This window comes from Argiope bruennichi, chromosome 11 (genome assembly GCF_947563725.1).
Source record: "Argiope bruennichi chromosome 11, qqArgBrue1.1, whole genome shotgun sequence".
Taxonomy (NCBI): domain Eukaryota; kingdom Metazoa; phylum Arthropoda; class Arachnida; order Araneae; family Araneidae; genus Argiope; species Argiope bruennichi.
The window spans coordinates 49958621-49979862 of NC_079161.1; the positions used below are offsets into that span (position 1 = coordinate 49958621).

Here is a 21242-nt window from a genome sequence, read left to right on the forward strand (position 1 = left end):
TAAATTATAGTTCAGAGAAGAACGTTTTTAAACATCATCAAATACACTCAAGTTCCGTTTGGTACTTCCTGCTTCATTTTCAGCTACAGTGGTTTATAAATAATCATATATTGCGGTATCTACTTATCGTAAAATTAAAACAAACACAAATTTGGAAACCCAAATAAATGGGTTTTAAAATTAAATAATTAAAAAAATTGTAAATTGTGATCGAAACTACCCTTTAAACATAGACCGATAGCTTAATTTGTTAAGTATTTACCTCGGGTTGGTTATGCATCGATTTAGCTAAAAAAAATATGAAAACGAGATATCTCGTGACCCGTCCACGACGTTCGACCTACTAAAAACGAGAAATCTCGTGACCCGCACGCAATTTGTTAAAGAGCAATACATGTTTCAAATATAGGAATCCGAATTTTTTTCTCAATTACTCTGATGGTTTTTCCTCGGCTTTGAAACAATAGGGTTCCATGTGTAAACCACATTTCATAAATGATCTGTTTTTTGTTTTTTGCACTAATTAAATCTAAAGACGGGAGTTAAATATGTTCTCACAGGTGTAATGCTGATTCTGAAGAGTTGTAGGGACTTTAAAGTAGCCTGGTAACTTATCTGGTAACAGTTAAAAAAATAAAAGAGGGTATCAATAAGTAACTCACGTAATTTTGAACACAACAATAAAAAAAAATCTATAAATGACCCAATAAAAAAGGAAAGGAAAATGTTCATAAACACTATTTTTCAACATGAACACTATTTTTGTTGACCATTTATTCCAGCTATAGATCAATTTGAAAAGCCAGCCACATGGCCTGTTGAAGTCATCTTCAAATTTAAATCTTTGACTTCCGAATAGCTTCTTTATAAGTCCGAATAAAAGAAACTCTGAGGGTTCCACGTCCGTGTTGCTTTCTGGTAATTCCCTGGAACAGTTTTGCTCAGTTTAAAAAAATGCCCTTGTGAAGTTTTGTAGATTATGCGTACACCATACGGCTTTTCATTATTAAATATCTACCAAATACAACGGATTATGCGTATGATTTGACGTTCTGCACTTAAGGCAGTCTGAATTATAGTTATCAACATTTGCACATATATATTTTGGAGAGTAAGAATATGCACCTCAAAGCAAAATTTTATTTAAAATTTTAACGAAATAAAAATAAAATCAGATTCTGATGTGTTTTTTCAAAAGTATTTATACAAAAAAAAAATATTATAAATTCAACAAATTCCCTATTTAGTCGCGAAAATGTAACTATCAAATGTTTTTTTTTTTCAAATCCATATATATTTTTTAATGTTTACATTATTACAGAGGGATTCAAACAATTTATACTCTGTTTTATCTAATATTCAATTGCCGGATTTTCTTGCATTTTAAAACCAAGAAAGAAAGATTCCGTCTCTTTATCTGTGATATTTGCTTAAAGAATATGAATTTGAAATTAAAAAAGTACCACGAAAGACAATGTGTAATTAGGAAACATATTGTATGCATGATTATACCTTTAATGGTATGTTATCACGGGACTTAATCCTAGTATAATAATATTAATGATCAATTAGATGAATAAAAATTAAAGTAATTAAAATAAAAAAAGGTTTTATACTGATCATAATTTGATGCTAAAAAATACATTTTAGAGGAAACCACCATCAAGTTTTGCCTAGGTGTTATATTTGACATTAAGCATGACCAATTTTCTTATCAGAACAAATGATCGCCAAAAGTCGCCAGTAGACCAATAAAGATTTCTTCTGTGGTAACCCTCAACTAAGTTAGAAATGATAACAATGAAGGGAATCATCCAGAGGAATCAGAAGAACTTATCATTGTTAGAAATAATGTCAGGAAAACACCTGCTACCAATTCAATAGGCTCTCCTGGTAAATTCGTTCTGATTAAATGGGAAGACGATAGACCTCCTTCAGTGTATTATTTTTGTTAGAATTCTTTTGTGTACCAAGGGTTTTCGAACAGCAAACGGATTGGACTTCTAGAAACGATTGACTTTATTCTGAGACTATCTTTTCAAAGGTTTCCGCATTTATTTTCCTGCCTGGGCCTTGGTTTCGTTAAAAAGGAATAACGGGAATTTGCGATTTCGAATAGGCCTAAGAAGTTGCCTAATTACAATCACGTAGAGACGATTTAGTAATCTTTTTTGTTTTTTTATTAAAATAAAAAAGTGAGTAAGCACAATGTATATAGTATTTAAAATGATAAGTAAAAACCAATGAATCAGTCACCCAGCTGTAACTACCTGTCCGATATCGCTAATTTGGAAAAATAAATGGCATCTAATTATGCCAATAATTGACGCTGGTCTTCCTCTACTTTCTATTTTTGAATGAAATAGAAAATAAAAACATTATTTCACAATATTTTCTCTATAAGAATATCCTGGAACGAAATTCGCCAGCCAAATCCCTAAACCTATTTTGGTCATTTTAATTTAAAAGAAAATTTACGGCTTTTAAACATTCCACACCATTCCCTTTCTCTTTATTTTTATAATTACTTCAAACAAAATGTTGAAGGAGCCTTGAACCTAATCAACTGGACCGATTTCGTCAATTTTCGTCACTAACTTGATATCTCCAAGATAATATAGTTAACCAATCAGATTGCTCTTTGACAATGCAGTCATGATTTTAAATAATAATAAAGATAATTATTAAAGAGATCGTTACTTTTGCTTATTGTAATTGCATTTTTATTGAGATAATATCCAACACAATACAATTCATTGTTATGGCTGAATTAATTTTATTTTGAATGATAATATTGGTGACTGATTAATACAACATGAACTATTTCTTATTAAATATATCATAAAATAAAAGAAATGACTCTTAATTTACAATTTCAAAATAATGATAGAGCATACGAATTGGCATACTATCAAATTGCCGAAATCACGTATGCAGTTGTTGAGGTCCTGGGTTCTGTTTAAGTTTTAGTTTGTAATATATCTCAAATATAGAAGCCAAGGTGCAAGGTACACATGATGACTTTCCTAATGATAGAAATTAGCGGATTAGATATTTTATTTACTAATTCTGATTGGGAACATTGCTAATGTGTTCTCCACAGAGAATGGATAGTGAGCGAAAGAAATTGTACATTGGTGGAGATCTAGGTCCAATTGATTTTCATATGAATTAAAAATTGGCGAACTCGGTGCAGTTAGTGTATCTTGAGGCTAAATATTTTAGTTTTAAAAATCATTTTAAGAATAAATATTTTATCTGATAGCAGTTCATTAACGACGATATTAAGTGGTCAATATAAAATAATTTCGATTTAAATTATTTTTCTTTTCTATAATAATCCCAAAAATTGGTAAGCATATTAATTTAATGTAAACAGCGTGAAAATTGTCTAATGTTAGTTTGCAAAATAAATTACAACGATCTTTAAATTGGTTGCTTAAATACAACCTCTTTCAACAGCTTTCATAACATTTTCAAAAAGTCCATTTCAGAAGCTTCGATTTATAATAAATAATACAAGCAGTTCTTTTGTAATACATTATTTGAGCAAAAGAATTTCTAATTGAATCATTATCATTGAAGAAAGTTTTTAATTTGTATAAGCAAAGATTTCTTTTAGTTTTGAAAAATATCATGGGTGAAATAAAAATATCATGGATGAAAAATATTATGGATAAAATATAAATATCATAGATGAAATATAAATATCATGGATGAAATATAAATATCATGGATGAAATATAAAATATCATGGATGAAATATAAAATATCATGGATGAAATATAAATATCATGGATGAAATATAAATATCATGGATGAAATATAAATATCATGGATGAAATATAAATATCATGGATGAAATATAAATATCATGGATGAAAAATACTATGGATGAAATATAAATATCATGGATGAAATATAAATATCATGGATGAAATATAAAATATCATGGATGAAATATAAATATCATGGATGAAATATAAATATCATGGATGAAATATAAATATCATGGATGAAATATAAATATCATGGATGAAATATAAATATCATGGATGAAAAATACTATGGATGAAATATAAATATCAGGGATGAAATATAAATATCATGGATGAAATATAAATATCATGGATGAAATATAAATATCATGGATGAAATATAAATATCATGGATGAAATATAAATATCATGGGTGAAATAAAAATATCATGGGTGAAATATAAATATCATGGATGAAAAATATTATGGATAAAATATAAATATCATGGATGAAATATAAATATCATGGATGAAAAATATTATGGATAAAATATAAATATGATGGATGAAATATAAATATCATGGATGAAAAATATTATGGATAAAATATAAATATGATGGATGAAATATAAATATCATGGATGAAAAATATTATGTATAAAATATAAATATCATGGATGAAATATAAATATCATGGATGAAATATAAATATCATGGATGCAAAATATTATGGATGAAATATAAATATCATGGATGAAATATAAATATCATGGATGAAATATAAATATCATGGATGAAATATAAATAGCATGGGTGAAATAAAAATATCATGGATGAAATATAAATATCATGGATGAAAAATATTATGGATAAAATATAAATATCATGGATGCAAAATATTATGGATGAAATATAAATATCATGGATGAAATATAAATATCTTGGATAAAATATAAATATCATGGATAAAATATAAATATCATGGATGAAATATAAATATCATGGATGAAATATAAATATTATGGATGAAATATAAATATCATGGATATCACACATGAATTTAGCTCGATATCCTCCATAGGGAATATTTGATTGAAAAATTAAATTTTGATAAGTTAGTTGAGAGTTGAGTTTAGTTATTATAAATGAAGAAATTAACATCTAAAATGATAATATTTTTTTAAAAAATAAATAAATAAAATTACCTGTAAGAAGTGTTTATTTCGAAACTAAATAGCAATGGTATATCAGCGATCAAATTCTTTCATTACAGTATCTAAAAGAAATATGAAAATTGCTTATAATAATTTGAAACCATGTAAGTCAGTATATACTGACAAGCTCAAAATTCACTGAGAATTCGACAATACTGATTCAAACAAATTTGATTCCAATAATATTCTAAATATCGTTTTTCATTACACTTTAGAGTAGTATAGTTTCTACGAAATGAATGTTAAAAAAAATGCTATTTCGTTTTAGTACATCTGATACATATATTGTTATAAATTTGTAATGCTCCTTTCCTGTGCAGTTAATTTTATAGTAAAGAAGACATTTTTACATACAGTTCTAACTAGGGATTGCAATACCGGACCAAAATTTCAATACCGGTATTCGGTATTTTTAAAATCTTAATACCGGGATACCGGTTTTAATACCGGTATTACAAATTTTAGAAAAAGTAAGAAAACACAGGTGTTTCTTTGTTTTATTTGCCAGTTTTGTTAGAGAGTGTAAATATCACAAAAATACTTTGTAACTTATAAATTATAACAGTATATAATCACAAAAAAGTAAAGAAACATCTTATTCATTTAAATCACAAAAAAAGTGTAAATATCACTATTCAGTCTGAGGTACTATTACAAATTTTTGAAATGTGATCTTAAAAACATAATCATCAATTGTACTGTCATTAAGCCTGAAAAGTAATTGTGTAAAAATTATTGTAAAAAAAAAGTAAATTGTGTAAAAAACCAGCTGTTGAAAACGCTTTTTCGGCATCTACGTTAGTTGGTGGTACTGTTAGCAATGCGCGATATACTTTTTCCAAGTATTTACCTCTAAATCCCTCATCTTCAAACAAATCGATTTCTCGTCGGATGGTTGTGTATATAGCTGATTTCTGTATTGTATTTTGGTTCGTTGAATTTTTTTTTATTTATCGCTAATTGTAATTTTTGTTCAAAAGACAATTCCTTTTTCACTAGCGACAGTAGTGACATCATAATCTTCGATAATTGAACCGAAATCTTCTGAATGTGGATAGGTTTGTGGGTAAAAAATTTTAAGAAAATTTACTGTAAACTTAATCAGATTTAAATTGGTTATTTTCTTTTCTTCCTTTTCATTTTTAAAATCATTATAGTTATGTAAATACCATAAGACATTTTCTATTTCGGTATGCCTTTCTTCTCTGCGATTTTTCAATGTAATATATAATTCTTCAGATGGTGATGTATGCTGTTCTTTCGGTGACTTCAACATGAAATTTATTGTTGCATTAACTGTTAATAAATTAGAATCTCTCCGACATAATGCCTCAATAGTCAGTTTTATTGGAAGAAGAGCTGATATAGTTCTGGATATTAAGTCGAATTCACTATCTGAAAAATTAATTTACAGGTTTAAGTCGATTATGGCTTTTTGGATTATATTTCTCAGTTTCAAAAATCATTCCATCATTAGGAGTAAATTGTTCCAACGTGTTTTAGAATCTAATATTAAGATATATTCAGTTTTATTTTCAGTTAGTATATATTTTATGAATATATCCATTTTATAGGGTACCGTTTATATATCTTAAAAATTTTTCGAACTTTATAATTTGTAGGAAGCAATTCTTGATAGGCTAATATTTCATCCTCATTAGCAATATCTTCTTCAACAATTACATCGTCATTGTCTTCATTGTCAATATCACTCTCACTCTTATTCTTTTCAAAGTTGGAATCCGAAATTTCTATATTCACAGAATTTGGATTCTTCTGTTCTTTAATTGTTTGGTATAATACATCTATTACTCCTAATTGAATTCCATGTGCATAGCACAACTGCTGATTTGCACCAATCAACTTTCAACTTTTTACATAATTGTTGCTCCATCAGTCGGTATGGATACAATATTTTCTTTCAGGGATAATCCATGTTTCGCTAATTTAGACTTAAGCCATTAATTAGATAATTAATTTCTCCCGATAGTTAGACATAAAACAAAAACGTATACTATTTTGCTATGTTTGCGATACCTGAACGTATAGTGGAGACAATTTTAAAAATTTCTAGTAAATACCGAAAAACCGGTATTTAAACTTGTGAATAACCGGTATTACAAAAGTGTACAAATAGATCAAAATACCGGTATTCGGTATCCCGGTATACCGGTATTGCAATCCCTAGTTCTAACGAAAGCAGAATGAATACTGAATCAATGATTTGCGGCCTTGGCGAATATTTTGCAACTTTGTCGCGAATTTTTTGATTTTAAAGTCACGAATATTCTCAAAAGAAAAAAAGTCTTGCTAATAGATCCGTTAACAGTTATGACAATCCTTCTAGAATCTTCTTTATTCTTTCGCAAAAGAGATAGAAGGCCGAAAATCAATATGTGTAGTCAGTCAGTGTTTAGTTAACTATCGAATCAATAGTGAATCAGGAGTCGTATCTCAGCTTCAACAAGTAGTCAAAGGCGAGTAGCAGATGTTCGAGAGGCGTGAATAGTTAAATCAAATCTCTCTCCTGGAGAATTCTCTTTGAAAGCTTTTTGTTATAACGGTCGTTTAGTGCACTTTTCTGCTAGTATGCTGCTATTTAGAGGAAATTATGTTCTTGTCTATGCTTCGACTGTATTTACTGTCTGTGCTTTAATGTTGAATAAAAAGTCGTTATTTGTTATTTAATATTTATGGTATGTTTTGTCTTACACCTACTACACTGCATCCTTTTTATTTTCAGATATCGGATGTTAAATTTTACATACCATTACCTCGTTTTAATTCATTTTACAATCACAATATTAATTGAGAATTTCAAGATCAGCTTTAGTTTGGATCAAAATAAAACATAATACCACTCTCATGTACACATTTACTTGAAAAAACAAAATTTCTCAAAAAATAAAATTATATTTTCTTATTTTCCTACAAAACTCTTTTGCTTAATAGTTTCCATTTCTTAAAATGATATATGTCTTTATAAAATTTATGGGATTTATTTTGTTCTTCAGAGTAAATTTCTTATTACCTGCAGTCTGTTTTGTTATATTAAAAGGTTTTTATGAAGTAACATGTTTTTTAGTTTTTAGAAAATCAAATATAAATAGCAAAAATCGAACTATTCAGAGAGCATCACTGTTTCCTTAGAATTGCAGTCCATTCTGACAATAATGGATCAAAATCATTTTTTCTAATAGGATCGTGTTATCATTTCCTTTCTAAATTTGAATATCTTCAATGGCAGTCAATAGACATGTATATGGATATTGGGATTCGAAGAAGAGAAACAACATTTTTTTCAAAGTAGTTTCAAATATGGTGATAGAGAAGAAAAATAGCGAATTCATTTTTTGTTAAAAGAAAATATGTATTTGATTTGATCTGTTTACATAGCTTAAAATTCGGAAAGGAATTTTCCACTTACATCCTGAATAAAATAGAATTCTGAAATATTTGGACTTGTATGTTCTAGATGAAAGTAATTTAATATTTCAGGTTTGATTTGTAAAATTCAATAAATGGATTAAATTTAGATTTGAAGTGGTCTCATCTGATATCAAAATTAGGAAAAAATAAAGTTAAGTCTGTAAATCTCTTTTCCTTACTGTGAAACTAACTGCACAAAGAAACAATATCGCATCTTTGCTACAAGTCTTTTTTCTTTTCCTGGCCGAGAACAGAAGCGAAAACTGTTTTCCTGAATTTTTCATGGACATTGACGTTGGACTCCAGAGTTCACTACAGTACATATAGGGAGTTGACGCAATAGATGCATTGTCGAAATAACAAATGAATTTAGAACTTAAAAACAGAGTAAATAATAAACTATCAAATAGTAATTTTTGAAGCAATATAAGAAGATTTGTGTTATATGACTTCTCTTATTTATTTAAGCAATTAGAATAAAGATGATTAATAAGATTCGATATCATGTTCACTCAGCTTTATTATCATTCTAATAATGATATTTAATCTTGCAATAAAGATTTTATTTTCACATTGCCGATATTTCCAGCGAATAATCCGTGCTTCAGGTTTGATAATGGAGAAAAATTAATATAAGTTTAATCTCATGAAATAGGGAATATGCCTCTGATTACAGAAATGCATAATTTGTGTATTTTTTGAAAACATAGGCTGATGAAATGATTTTTAAAAATGTAGTGATCCGCATCACCTCTAATATGTGCTCACGTAATTTTTTCCTCTTTTCACAAAACGTGTTTATATCAATTTAAATATAATTTAATTTATATTTGCACAGAATAAAAATGATTTACACGATTCGATATCTTGTTCATTCACCTTTCTTATGAACCAATAGAAGACATTTAACCTTGTAATACAGATTTAGAGTTCACATTATCCACAGATCCAGCGAATAATTCATGATGCCACATTGGATAATTTTTACCTGCTAAAAATCAAAAAGAATGTCTCAAGTTGAATTTCATAAAACAGGGGATATTCCTTTGATTTCCAAAATGTATAATGTATATGAATTTGGAAAACAGTATGCTGTGCCTTGAATTTTAAAAATGTAGTTACCCGGATCTTCTTTGATATAAACACAGATTTTCCACTTTTTCTCATAAACTTGTCTATATCACTTTAATTTAATCTAAATTTGTTTCGCACTGAAAAAAATAATTTTATTGTTATTATGTTAAATTTTACTCCATATTATTTACAATATTTTGCATTTGCTAAATCTATGCGTTATTTTAAAAGTCTGTTTATAGTCAATTTTTAAATGTTATTATAGTATGTTTTTAAATGTAATGTGTTATTTTAAAAGTCTATTTATGTATTATATTTTTTTAAAAATCTATTTGCAGTGAAAAATGTGATGTATTTATTTAAAATTTTGAAATTGCATGCCATTCAAATTTTTAAGAATTATCTTTTAAGTGTCTTAAAATGAAAGTAAATTCACTACAATTATTTTAACTATACTTACATAATATATTAATTTTGAAGTATTTTTAATCAATTTTTTAACGTAACGATTTGTAGTCATGAACTAGAAGAATATTGCATCTCATCAAAAATTTTATAGGCTATTACGAAATAAAAATGCTACCTTCTATCCATATTATATATTATATTAGTCTGGATATTTACTTATCTCAAGAAATCAAAAAAATTTTTTTTACTAGAACTGAAATTTCGACAATTCCGACAACGTTCCTGTTTACCCACACTCCTCTATGATACGGAAGGCATAAGTTAATAATTAAACAGATACAATCCTTTACATTCATCCAGTTCATGCTTGAAAAATTGAGTCTACAGAGTGGTTATAATTAAAGTTCCATTTTAAAATGGTCATCAAAGAAAAACTACTGGACCAAATGTTATCAAACTTGGTAATAGTTTAAAGGAGGTCATGGGAATTTCTTTTTCGCCAAAAAAAAATTCAAAAAGTTTCCACCAGGGGGGAAATGACCCTGTATGTAATATTGTTAAACAAAATAAGACGTGTAGATATCTGTTTAAAATGTATTTAATCGTTTCTAAAACGTGTTACAAAGCATGTTCAATGTGGCGTCCACCATTTTCTGAAAGCAAGTTAAATCGCATTACTGCATTCTCAACAGTAGCTCTTAGCATATCAGGAGGGAGGTTAAGCACATATTGGTGCATAGCTTTTTTCAGTTCCGCCAAATTGTCTAGATTATCACCATAAAAAGTGTTTTTGTAACATGCTTTGTAAAAACGTGCTTCAGAATTGATTAAACACATTTTAAACAGATGTCTTCATAGCATATTTTGCTTAACAATATTGATGCGGCTCCATTTCATCCCTGGTGGTGAGTTTTTGAACTTGCTTTTGACAGAAAAGAAATTCCCATGTCATTCTTTCAAATATTACTAAGTCTGATACTATTTGGTCCAGCAGCTTCCCATTTATGACCATTTCAAAGTGGAACTTTAATTATAACCACCATGTACGTATATCAATATAATTTATAAATCTAATGCTTATTTTCTTGACAAAATGTAAGAAATTTATTCTTTTTCTATAAGTTAAAGAAATATATATAATGAGAAAAATTATTTAGGAGACGATATTTTAATTAAGGCTGTAACTCTATTTAATTAATTTTTTTAAATGAAATAAGCTATCATTCTTTTTCAACATTTGATATGTCATCTCACAACTTTAATGAGAAAAGTATAATAGATTTTAAAAGTTATTAAATTTAGAGGAGGCTGCGTTTGGTGATAAGTTTTTTTTTTTATTTGTTAAATGCAACGAAATTTCATTTATCTTCGTCAAACTTAATTATTATGTCAGCCATCATTGCTTAAAATTTCCAGTTATAAATATAATTCCAAAATTAATTAACAGAGCCATTCCATTCATCTTTTCCAATGAAAACTTAATCATATTTTTATTTTTAAGTTGATTGAAAAAGAAATTTATCATTGCCAGTTTGCTAATTTAAATGATGATACTGAAATGAAAGCTGACAATAAAATACTTTAATTATTTCAGTGATATTAATCCAACAAATGTATAAATATTTAAGCACGTGTTTAAAATAAAAGAAAAGAAATCACCGAGTGAGGATTTTAAATATTCAGATTAAAAAGATTAAAAAATACTGTCATTTCATGGAAAATGGACTTCAAAATATATCGTTTAAATATTCTACATTAGATATGTTGCCTTAATGTTCGGTCAAATAAAGTAAAAGCTTGACAAAAAAGTGTAAACAAAGTACAATAAAAACAAGCAGATCTTATGTTTGATAAGTTGATTACATAATGCCACGTGAAATTGTAGTTATATTAAGTTATGGAAAGTTGAATAACATTTAATAATAACTAAATTTTAACTTTAGAAGAGCAATTCTTGCATATATATAAATTTTATCATTTATCCCGGAAACGGCTCTAACTATTTCGATAAGGGTTTGCTTTTTAACTTTGTTTATATAGGGGTCGATCCTGAAAAAAGGCAATTTTACACACAAAAAAAGCATTATTTTATAATTAACTATTAAAGCCTTTTCCAGTCTGCTTTCATGTTGACAATATCATATAGCACCATCTCGTAGATTTTTTTGGGTACTTTCATTGTTGCCAAAGGATGGTAATTTTCTGTTACACGAAACTTTTGTGAAATGGCGCTATATCACATCATTCGAATACCTATACTTTCAGCTCATGTCCAATAAAAACCATGCAATTATTGTGTTAACCAACTCCAATAACATGTTAAATTAAGTATATCCATGATTCTTTTTGAGTTAAATGACCAGTTTATGTGTAGGCAAGATTGGAAAATATTTATATGCAATCAGTATGTGATTCTTATCTAAATATTTTCTTCGAAAAAATAAAATTTTACAAAAAAAAAAAAACTATTAAGAGAAGTTTGGTTTCCAGATATTAATATTTTATCCAACCATTGAGAGCATCCTCAAGAGGTGGTAAAAGCTTAGGATGAAAGAAGTTTATATTTTGGGAAGTAACCAAGATTATTTTCACACTCTAAAGTTAAATAAATTTCTTTGTCTTTCAATTTTATACTTCTTCGTACTTAAAATGCAATCTAGCAGTCAATTATTGTACGCACATTGTTTTGTATACATTTTTACCTTTCATAAATAAATAATTAATACAACTATATTAGCAACTTGAAACCTAAGACTGCTGAAGGCTCCAATTTAGCCAGGATATTCTTAATGGCTTTATTCAAAAGTAGCTGTCTTTGACGACCAGCTGATCCACCACAAACTTTCTTATGCATATATTATACCCAGAATATAAAATTCTGTAATGTCAATATAATGTGGTATTTATAAATGCAAATTTCCCGACAAAGATGAGTCAATGTTTTAAAAAAATCTTTTGTTATAATTTTAAAAGTTTAAACATTGAAGATTCAGACTGATTATAAATCACAGTTATTACTCTTAAAAGCTAATAATTCTAACTAGCTAATATTGGAAAGGTTGGTATTTAATAATAGCAGATAAAACTCAACTAACAATACAAAAGTATGTATAAATTAAGTAAATATAAATTACCGCGATATTAAGGAGGTATTCTTTCTTCAATTATGAATCTTCTAATAATAATTATTACATTGATTTTAATTAACCCTATTTCATATTCTTATCTTCCTATTGAGAAACTACTTTCTATTAACACCACTTGTTTTATTAAGGTATCAACTTTTCAGGAAGTTAATTAAGTTTCCTCACACAAAAGACTACTATTTTCAGCAGCTAAATAAAGGCTTCATTATTGAAACCTGCTTTTAATACGATATCTTTGTTCGTCAACCTTCTTTCATAAGCGTATTATGCGCACAACAAAACAAAGTTATCGGTGCTTGACTGTTTGGTATCATTCAGTAAACGCGAAAAATAACTAAATTTTCCGGATAGCATACAAAAGAAGTCGATAATCAATGACCTGGATATACAATCCATAAACGGAAGAAACTGAGATGCATAATGTACGATCCGGTTAACATGCGGCTAAAGCCCTTCTGGGCAGATTGAGTAGTAAGGCTTCGGTAAATAAAAAAGATTATATGTGACAGTTACTCATTCTGACGTTTCTTTCCTTACTGTTTCTTGCAGATGATAGAATAAAGCAAAATATAAGGACATCGTTGTAATTATTTAAGAAGTATCATTAAATATATTTAATCTTAGAAAATAGGGCTTATAATTTGATAATTCAATCAAAAGAAGAGCAAATATTAATAATTCTTGAAAATGTATGGAGATTAAAAACATTTTTTGGATTTTTAAAAAGAATAAAAAAATTATGAGGATTCTTCTCATACCTTCTACTTTCTGTTCAAAACTAATTTAATTAGTCTAATTATTTGGTACTTTAGTGAGAATATAAATGAAAATTTTGTCTTAATAATATATTATGAAATAAGCTATTATCATCCTTGAGACATACTTACATACTATAGGTTCTTCATTTATTTCCAATGAATTTATTTATAATGATGAGAATTTAATCCTAAAATTTCATTTTTAAGGGTTTTTTTTTATTTAGTGGTACTCTTATGTATATTTATCAGAAAAATCCATTTTTATCATCGAACATAGGCAATATATGATTATATCAATAATTTTAATACCAATTAATATCATTTGAACGTTGCAAAAAATGCATTGTTTGTACCTCTTAAAGGGTTAATATAGCTAGGGCTAATTTTAGTCCTCTGATAGGGAGTGTGCTTGCTGTTAGAGTTTCTGTTGATATCTTATTATGTTAAACAGAGCTTTCGCCTTGTTATTGTAGAAAAGCTTTAGCAAGTAATCTCACATCTAAACAGAACTTAAACCAATCTTTCACCAGAATCGTTGCCTTTCTACTAGAGGTAACTTTTACAAAATGGAAATATCTTACTTCCTTTTTTTTATTTTTTTTAGGAATCCTTGATTTACGAAAAAGACTAAATATATTACACCAAGTGTTATTAAAAGCAATACTGCTTTTATGCGAAATATATCCAAACAGTAATTATAAGAAAATTCTTATGTGCGACAAATCCTTATATTTCCTTAATTTCTGTGCGCAGTCTGAGTGATTTGGAAATCTATTTTAGCTAAGCATCTATCATTTTTTCTATGCATTAGCAAATTCTATGAATAATTATTGTTTTGCAACAAAATTGTATTTAAAAGAGTATACTAAATAGTATAACAAGTATAATTAATCTACTTCCGAATTAGAACATATAATAATCTGTCCCCAGTCTTCATCAACAGCTCAGGAAGGAAAGATTCTACACAACGAAATAATTACAACTTAGCCCCTTCATGATACTTCGATTTAAAGAGTAGCATAAATACAGTAATTTTTTATAATGTTGTTCATTTAGACTAGCGGACGGTAAATATATAGACCATTTCCGCTCCGGTTGCTATGGCACTCAATAAATATATATAAAAAATAAAGAAACGTCTTTACATGTATAATAAACACATTGCTATTTCCTAAAAGTGACAAATATAACTGTCTTAATACAATAATGGATATATTACTATTTTAAGCAATTTCTGTTTATTACCGAGTGTCTTAAGCCTAATGGACTGTTGGCGGATTAGAATGCAATCATAAAAAAAAAAAAAAAAAAAAAAAAAACGTTCATGACACTTCGCTATACTATATATATCTTCAAATATTTTATTGAATTTGCCTACTTATACTATTTTTACATCCCTATAATTACTATTAGGACTTCACTATCATTTTTAATTTCTGATTTAATGTTTCTGGATACGTATTTATTATGCATATAACAGAAGTGCATGTTTTATATGCTACTAGCCGCCTTTGGCGACCAGACGGTTCGCCAATCTTAATGTTCGTTTAAATTTTAATAATTAAATAATTTGAACCGGAGTTTAACCCCCTTCTTCGCCAAGTTGCGATAACGCTCCAAAGCTGGCAATCTTTATTATGCATTATAATTGAACATCTGCGCCTTTGCTTTTGAACATTTCGCAAGGTCGTTGTTGGCGATTTTTAAAAATTGCTCCAAGCAGGAGGTTAAACTCCGGTCGTACCATTAAATATTTTACGCAATTCCAACTTTAATAGATTCTTCGGCAAAATATTTTAAAACTTCAAATTTTGATAGTCATATAATTCACTCATAATATTATAAGGGCCTTCAGTCATAGCCTGATATGTATCTCTCTAATTTTCTGTTACCCCTCGTAGAAATTATGCTTTAAATTAAAGTGTAAATGATTAATCTGCAATTAATATAATAATATGTTTTACTGAAACAAAGCATTTTTTTAATACTATGATTACTGATAATAGAGTCACTGAGCGTTTACACTTTATGGGCACTAAAGAACATCTTTCTTAATTTATGTAATATCTCAAGAATTTGTCAACAAAAATTTCTCAGATTCATCATGAACAGATCGATTCATTAACAATGTTTAATTTTAAATGCATCAAACACTAAAAAAAATAAAATGAATCGTTTAAAATAATCGGTCGAAAACAGGTTTAAAAAAATACTTAAAAAACGATGTACTTAAAACTATAAGCATATACAAAAAATATATAACTAACATAAATACAATTTACTTAAAAAAGCATGCAACTAATCTAAAAATAATTTAAATCATCCGTTGGTTGCCATGCCAACAGTCAGAAAACAATGCGCATGCGTGAATTTTCTTCGCCAGTTACGTTAACGCAAGTACGTGAATTTTTCTACGCCAGTTGGGGTAACGCTATGCAGATTATACATTTTTAATTTCCTTTATTCTGTGTTATTTTAATTCAAAAGTACTTCAGAATGAATGTGAAACATGGATTAATTAACAATGTTTAATTTTAAATGCATAAAACATTAAGAAAATAAACAGAATCGTTTGAAATAATCCGCCGAAAAATGTTAACCCTAGCCTCAATTCTGTTGGGAGAAAAAAATAACCGAAAGTCTGCGGTGGGGAAAATGGAAGATTTTTTTGGCGGAAAAGTTGGCGGTGGGGAAAATGGAAGTTTTTTTTGGCGGGAAAGTTAGTTTTTAACTAATAATTAAAATTCTAATTAAAATTTCAAAAAAAGGGACCCCAGGTGCACATTCCCGACCTCTAAGGTATACATGTACCAAATTTGATAGCTGTATGTCAAATGACCTGACCTGTAGAGCGCCAACACACACACACACACACACACACACACACACACACACACACACACACACACACACACACACACACACACATTGAGCTTTATTATAAGTATAGATGTAGATAGTCGACTTAAAATGCCATGCCAGTGCATATCTTAATTGATTTCCTCGTATATTTCGACATTATGGCGAGTTACGCTTGTCTAAGTAATATTACGAGAAACATTGGCTTTGAATGATTGGATCCAATATATTATGCCATAGACTACACCTTCATTTTAATTGATAAAACTCTCTACTCGGTTTAGAGTTATTGATTTCACATAGAAAATGGTCAAAAACACATAGTCTATTCCATGATTTAAATTAGATAATATTTTTAGGTACTCCTTAAATTCAATATTAAAAGAAAATATTTTACATTAATATTACGAAGCTTATTCTTTTTCTGTTTTCCCTCATTAAAGAATAACACAGTCCTAAACTTCTAGAAAAACGCATCTGGTTGTACATTTAAAAAATCTTATATCGTTCTAAGATGCTATTAATAAAACAAATTTAAAAAACAAATTATATTGAAATAAAGAAAGAATGTTCAATTAGTATATATTTTAAAATTTAAATTAAATCCTAATAGTTCTACAATTTTAAAATATTGTTGTACAGAAATGATGAAAAAAAAAAATATTTACTTGTGATTAGAATCAACGAACTTCTCAATGAATTACATATATTATTATAAGTTTCTGAATCTCATAGACCTTATTTAAAACAGAGTTAAGTAATTTTCTTTTAAACAGCTCAATACAAAGTAAAATAAGCTTCAAAAACAGGCAAAAATATTTTCAGAATATTTTTTTTGTGGCATTAATTTTTTTATATATAATTTTTTAATGTATAACCACCACCACATAAATTCAAAACTATTCATATCATGAAATTTACAACGAAAATTTCATAAAATTATTCTATATATTACATATACTTTTTCTACCAGAGTCCCATGCACTGCTTTTTCAGAAATTAAAAGAAATATCGACAAATAGCTTAGAATTCTTTTCATTTACAATTTCATCTTTCATCGAAATACACTTTATTTCTCGCATTTTAAACGCAATTTAAAATTCCGTCAGAGACATGTGATAGGATTGAACTAGATTCGTACGATGAAAAAAAACACTATTATATTGCGAAAACATCATTTATTATTTAAGATTTCAAAAATAAAAAATTTCAGCTGTCTAAATTAGTTTTTTTGATTCTAAATAATAGAAATATTTTCAAAATGGCAGATTTGACGCTATAAGGTTTCAAATAAGTGTCAAAAAGAGTATTTTCGAAACAAACTACATCATCTGGCTACCAGTTGCTTACTTTTTATTTTTTTATTTCTTTAGATTGGCGGCTCTTAACGCGTTTGATTCTTCTTACTGGATTTCTGGAAAAAGTAAAGGGTGTGTTATAGTATCAATCTTATGTGTCAAGGTTAAAGGAAAGACTTGGAAAGGAAAACAAGATTGCAATTTGTGTTTTGACGTCTAGTACATTTTATAGTAAATGATAATAATCTTGGATAGATAGCTGCGTATTTATCTTTTTCATAAATAAAATCTCCTTGAAGCTATATATACATATATATTTGTTTTGTTTCTTCATTTCAAATGTTTTTGAAGCTAAACATATTTTCGTTTATTGAATTCAAATATTTTTGAAGCTATACATATTTTCGTTTATTGAATTCAAATATTTTTGAAGCTATACATATTTTCGTTTATTGAATTCAAATATTTTTGAAGCTATACATATTTTCGTTTATTGAATTCAAATATTTTTGAATCTATACATATTTTCGTTTATTGAATTCAAATATTTTTGAAGCTATACATATTTTCGTTTATTGAATTCAAATATTTTTAAAGCTATACATATTTTCGTTTATTGAATTCAAATATTTTTGAAGCTATACATATTTTCGTTTATAGAATTCAAATATTTTTGACGCTATACATATTTTCGTTTATTGAATTCAAATATTTTTGAATCTATACATATTTTCGTTTATTGAATTCAAATATTTTAGAAGCTATACATATTTTCGTTTTTTGAATTCAAATATTTTTGAAGCTATACATATTTTCGTTTTTTGAATTCAAATATTTTTGAAGCTATACATATTTTTGTTTTTTGAATTCAAATATTTTTGAAGCTATACATATTTTTGTTTTTTGAATTCAAATATTTTTGAAGCTATACATATTTTTGTTTTTTGAATTCAAATATTTTTGAAGCTATACATATTTTTGTTTTTTGAATTCAAATATTTTTGAAGTTATACATATTTTGGTTTTTTTTAATTCAAATATTTTTGCAGCTATACATATTTTTGTTTCTTCATTTCAAATATTTTTGAAATTGAATACGTTTGCTTTGTTTCTTCATTTCAAATATTTTTGAAACTGAATACGTTTGCTTTGTTTCTTCATTTCAAATATTTTTTTGAAACTGAATACGTTTGCTTTGTTTCTTCATTTCAAGTATTTTTTGAAACTGAATACGTTTGCTTTGTTTCTTCATTTCAAGTATTTTTTGAAACTGAATACGTTTGCTTTGTTTCTTCATTTCAAGTATTTTTTGAAACTGAATACGTTTCTTTTGTTTCTTCATTTCAAATATTTTTTGAAACTGAATACGTTTGCTTTGTTTCTTCATTTCAAATATTTTTTGAAACTGAATACGTTTGCTTTGATTCTTCATTTCAAATATTTTTTGAAACTGAATACGTTTGCTTTGATTCTTCATTTCCAATATTTTTTGAAACTGAATACGTTTGCTTTGTTTCTTTATTTGAAATATTTTTTGAAACTGAATACGTTTGCTTTGTTTCTTCATTTCAAATATTTTTGAAACTGAATACGTTTGCTTTGTTTCCTCATTTCAAATATTTTTTTGAATTTACTTAATTATAAAATGTCATATATTCTTCTAATTATTAGGAGGAATCAAAATGGGATGAACATAGTTTTTATATAATAATAAAAATTATAATGTATGACATTATGGAGCAGGAATGAAAGTATTACCAATTTAAGTTCTAGGGAAAACAATGGTATTCAATTCCTAATGGAAGTATCGCCAAAATTTGAGTAAATGTGGTAATCTACGATTTTTGTACCCAAAGTCACGAAATTTGTTTCCAAATTGTTGCCAGCTCTGTTAAAAAGATGGGAAGTCATTGACCCAGCATTCAATATAGATATAACAATATTAGATGCAAATATGTATAAAAAAAATCAAACAGTATAGATATAGCAAAATAGATTAGCAGTATAGATGTAGCAAAAGTAATTTTTTTTTTTTTTTTTTTTTTTTTTTTTGCATTTGACAATCCAAAATCAGTTAACTAACCTCATACAGGTTTGCTACCTTTTACAGTTCTTATTAAAATGTACTTCGTTTCACCGAATAAGATTATGCATCTGGTAAACGCATGTGGATTGTTTTTTCAGAATAATTTGTATGGACAAAGCCTAAATTTTATAAATGTTGCAGCTTACTCTTTAGAAGTTAAAAACATTCTGCCTTTCTGATTTTCTGCTCTGTTTGGTGAAAAGTAAGAAGACAAAATATCTCCAAAAGCTCAACATACTCCAAACAAATTTGCAAGATAAACTTTAGGTTTAAAGCGGAAAAATAATAACAAGAACTTAAAAGATAGCTTTATTCATTTTTTTTTAAGGATAAGGATAAAGTCAAAGTTGAATTAAACTTTTCTCTGACATGGCGTATTCATTAGATTTTCCTATAACTAATGGTCAAATATCTATCTGATATAAAAGTCTCTTGCTACGTTTAGAAAGTAAATTTAAATTGAATCGTTACTCTCCGAGTGCATTGATAGGTGCATGATTTACCTCCTGTATTTTTTTATAGTTCAGGTTATATTCTATTTTGTTGAAATTAAATTTACATTTTAAGCTCTTATATTTTGCCTTGGCGAAATAAAAAAATTTGAATTAGGAGGAAAAGATAGGAATAAATTCTTTATTCTTATAGTGAAAATATATGCCCTACATATTGAAATAAACTAGTTTAAAATATAAACTATTCATTTGTGTTTGATAACACATTTTTTTAGAAATAAATTTGCAAATTAACATAAATTAATAAAGAATACAAATATTTCAATACGTTAAAAATCAATATGGCTTTTAACACATGGAATAGATAAGCTTAAGTAATTTATGAAATTATTTATACATTTAAATCCATTTGAAAAATCATTTGTTTAGTATTTTAAACGTTTATTCATCATATTCTGCTTATTTGTAGGAACATAAAAATGTATTTTTTAGATCACGTTTTGCTAGTACAATAAAAGATCTTAAATAACAATATGTAAAATATAAGGTGATAATTATTTTTAATAAATCACTTAATCTAATTTAAAAAGATTTAAAAATTATCGTTATGTAAATATTAAAACCTGTTTCAAAACATTAATAATTGCATAAATCAAATAATGGATTTTAAAGTTAACTATGATCGTTAAACTAAACACTGGATATAAACTGAACACTATTTATATAAAGTCAAATTAATACATTAACATTTTTCCCTTTT

At 27.3% G+C, this 21242-nt stretch overlaps 1 long non-coding RNA gene across 1 annotated transcript in view; it reads right to left on the reverse strand.

The window, feature by feature from the left end:
* Nucleotides 1-807: 807 nt before the first annotated feature.
* Nucleotides 808-21242, reverse strand: part of LOC129956470 (uncharacterized) — a 57251-nt gene continuing 36816 nt past the window's right edge. The window contains exons 2-3 of the long non-coding RNA XR_008782697.1: nucleotides 4964-5034; nucleotides 808-926 (exon numbers count right to left, since the gene is read on the reverse strand). This is a non-coding gene — a long non-coding RNA (uncharacterized LOC129956470). The remainder of the gene's footprint in view (nucleotides 927-4963; nucleotides 5035-21242) is intronic.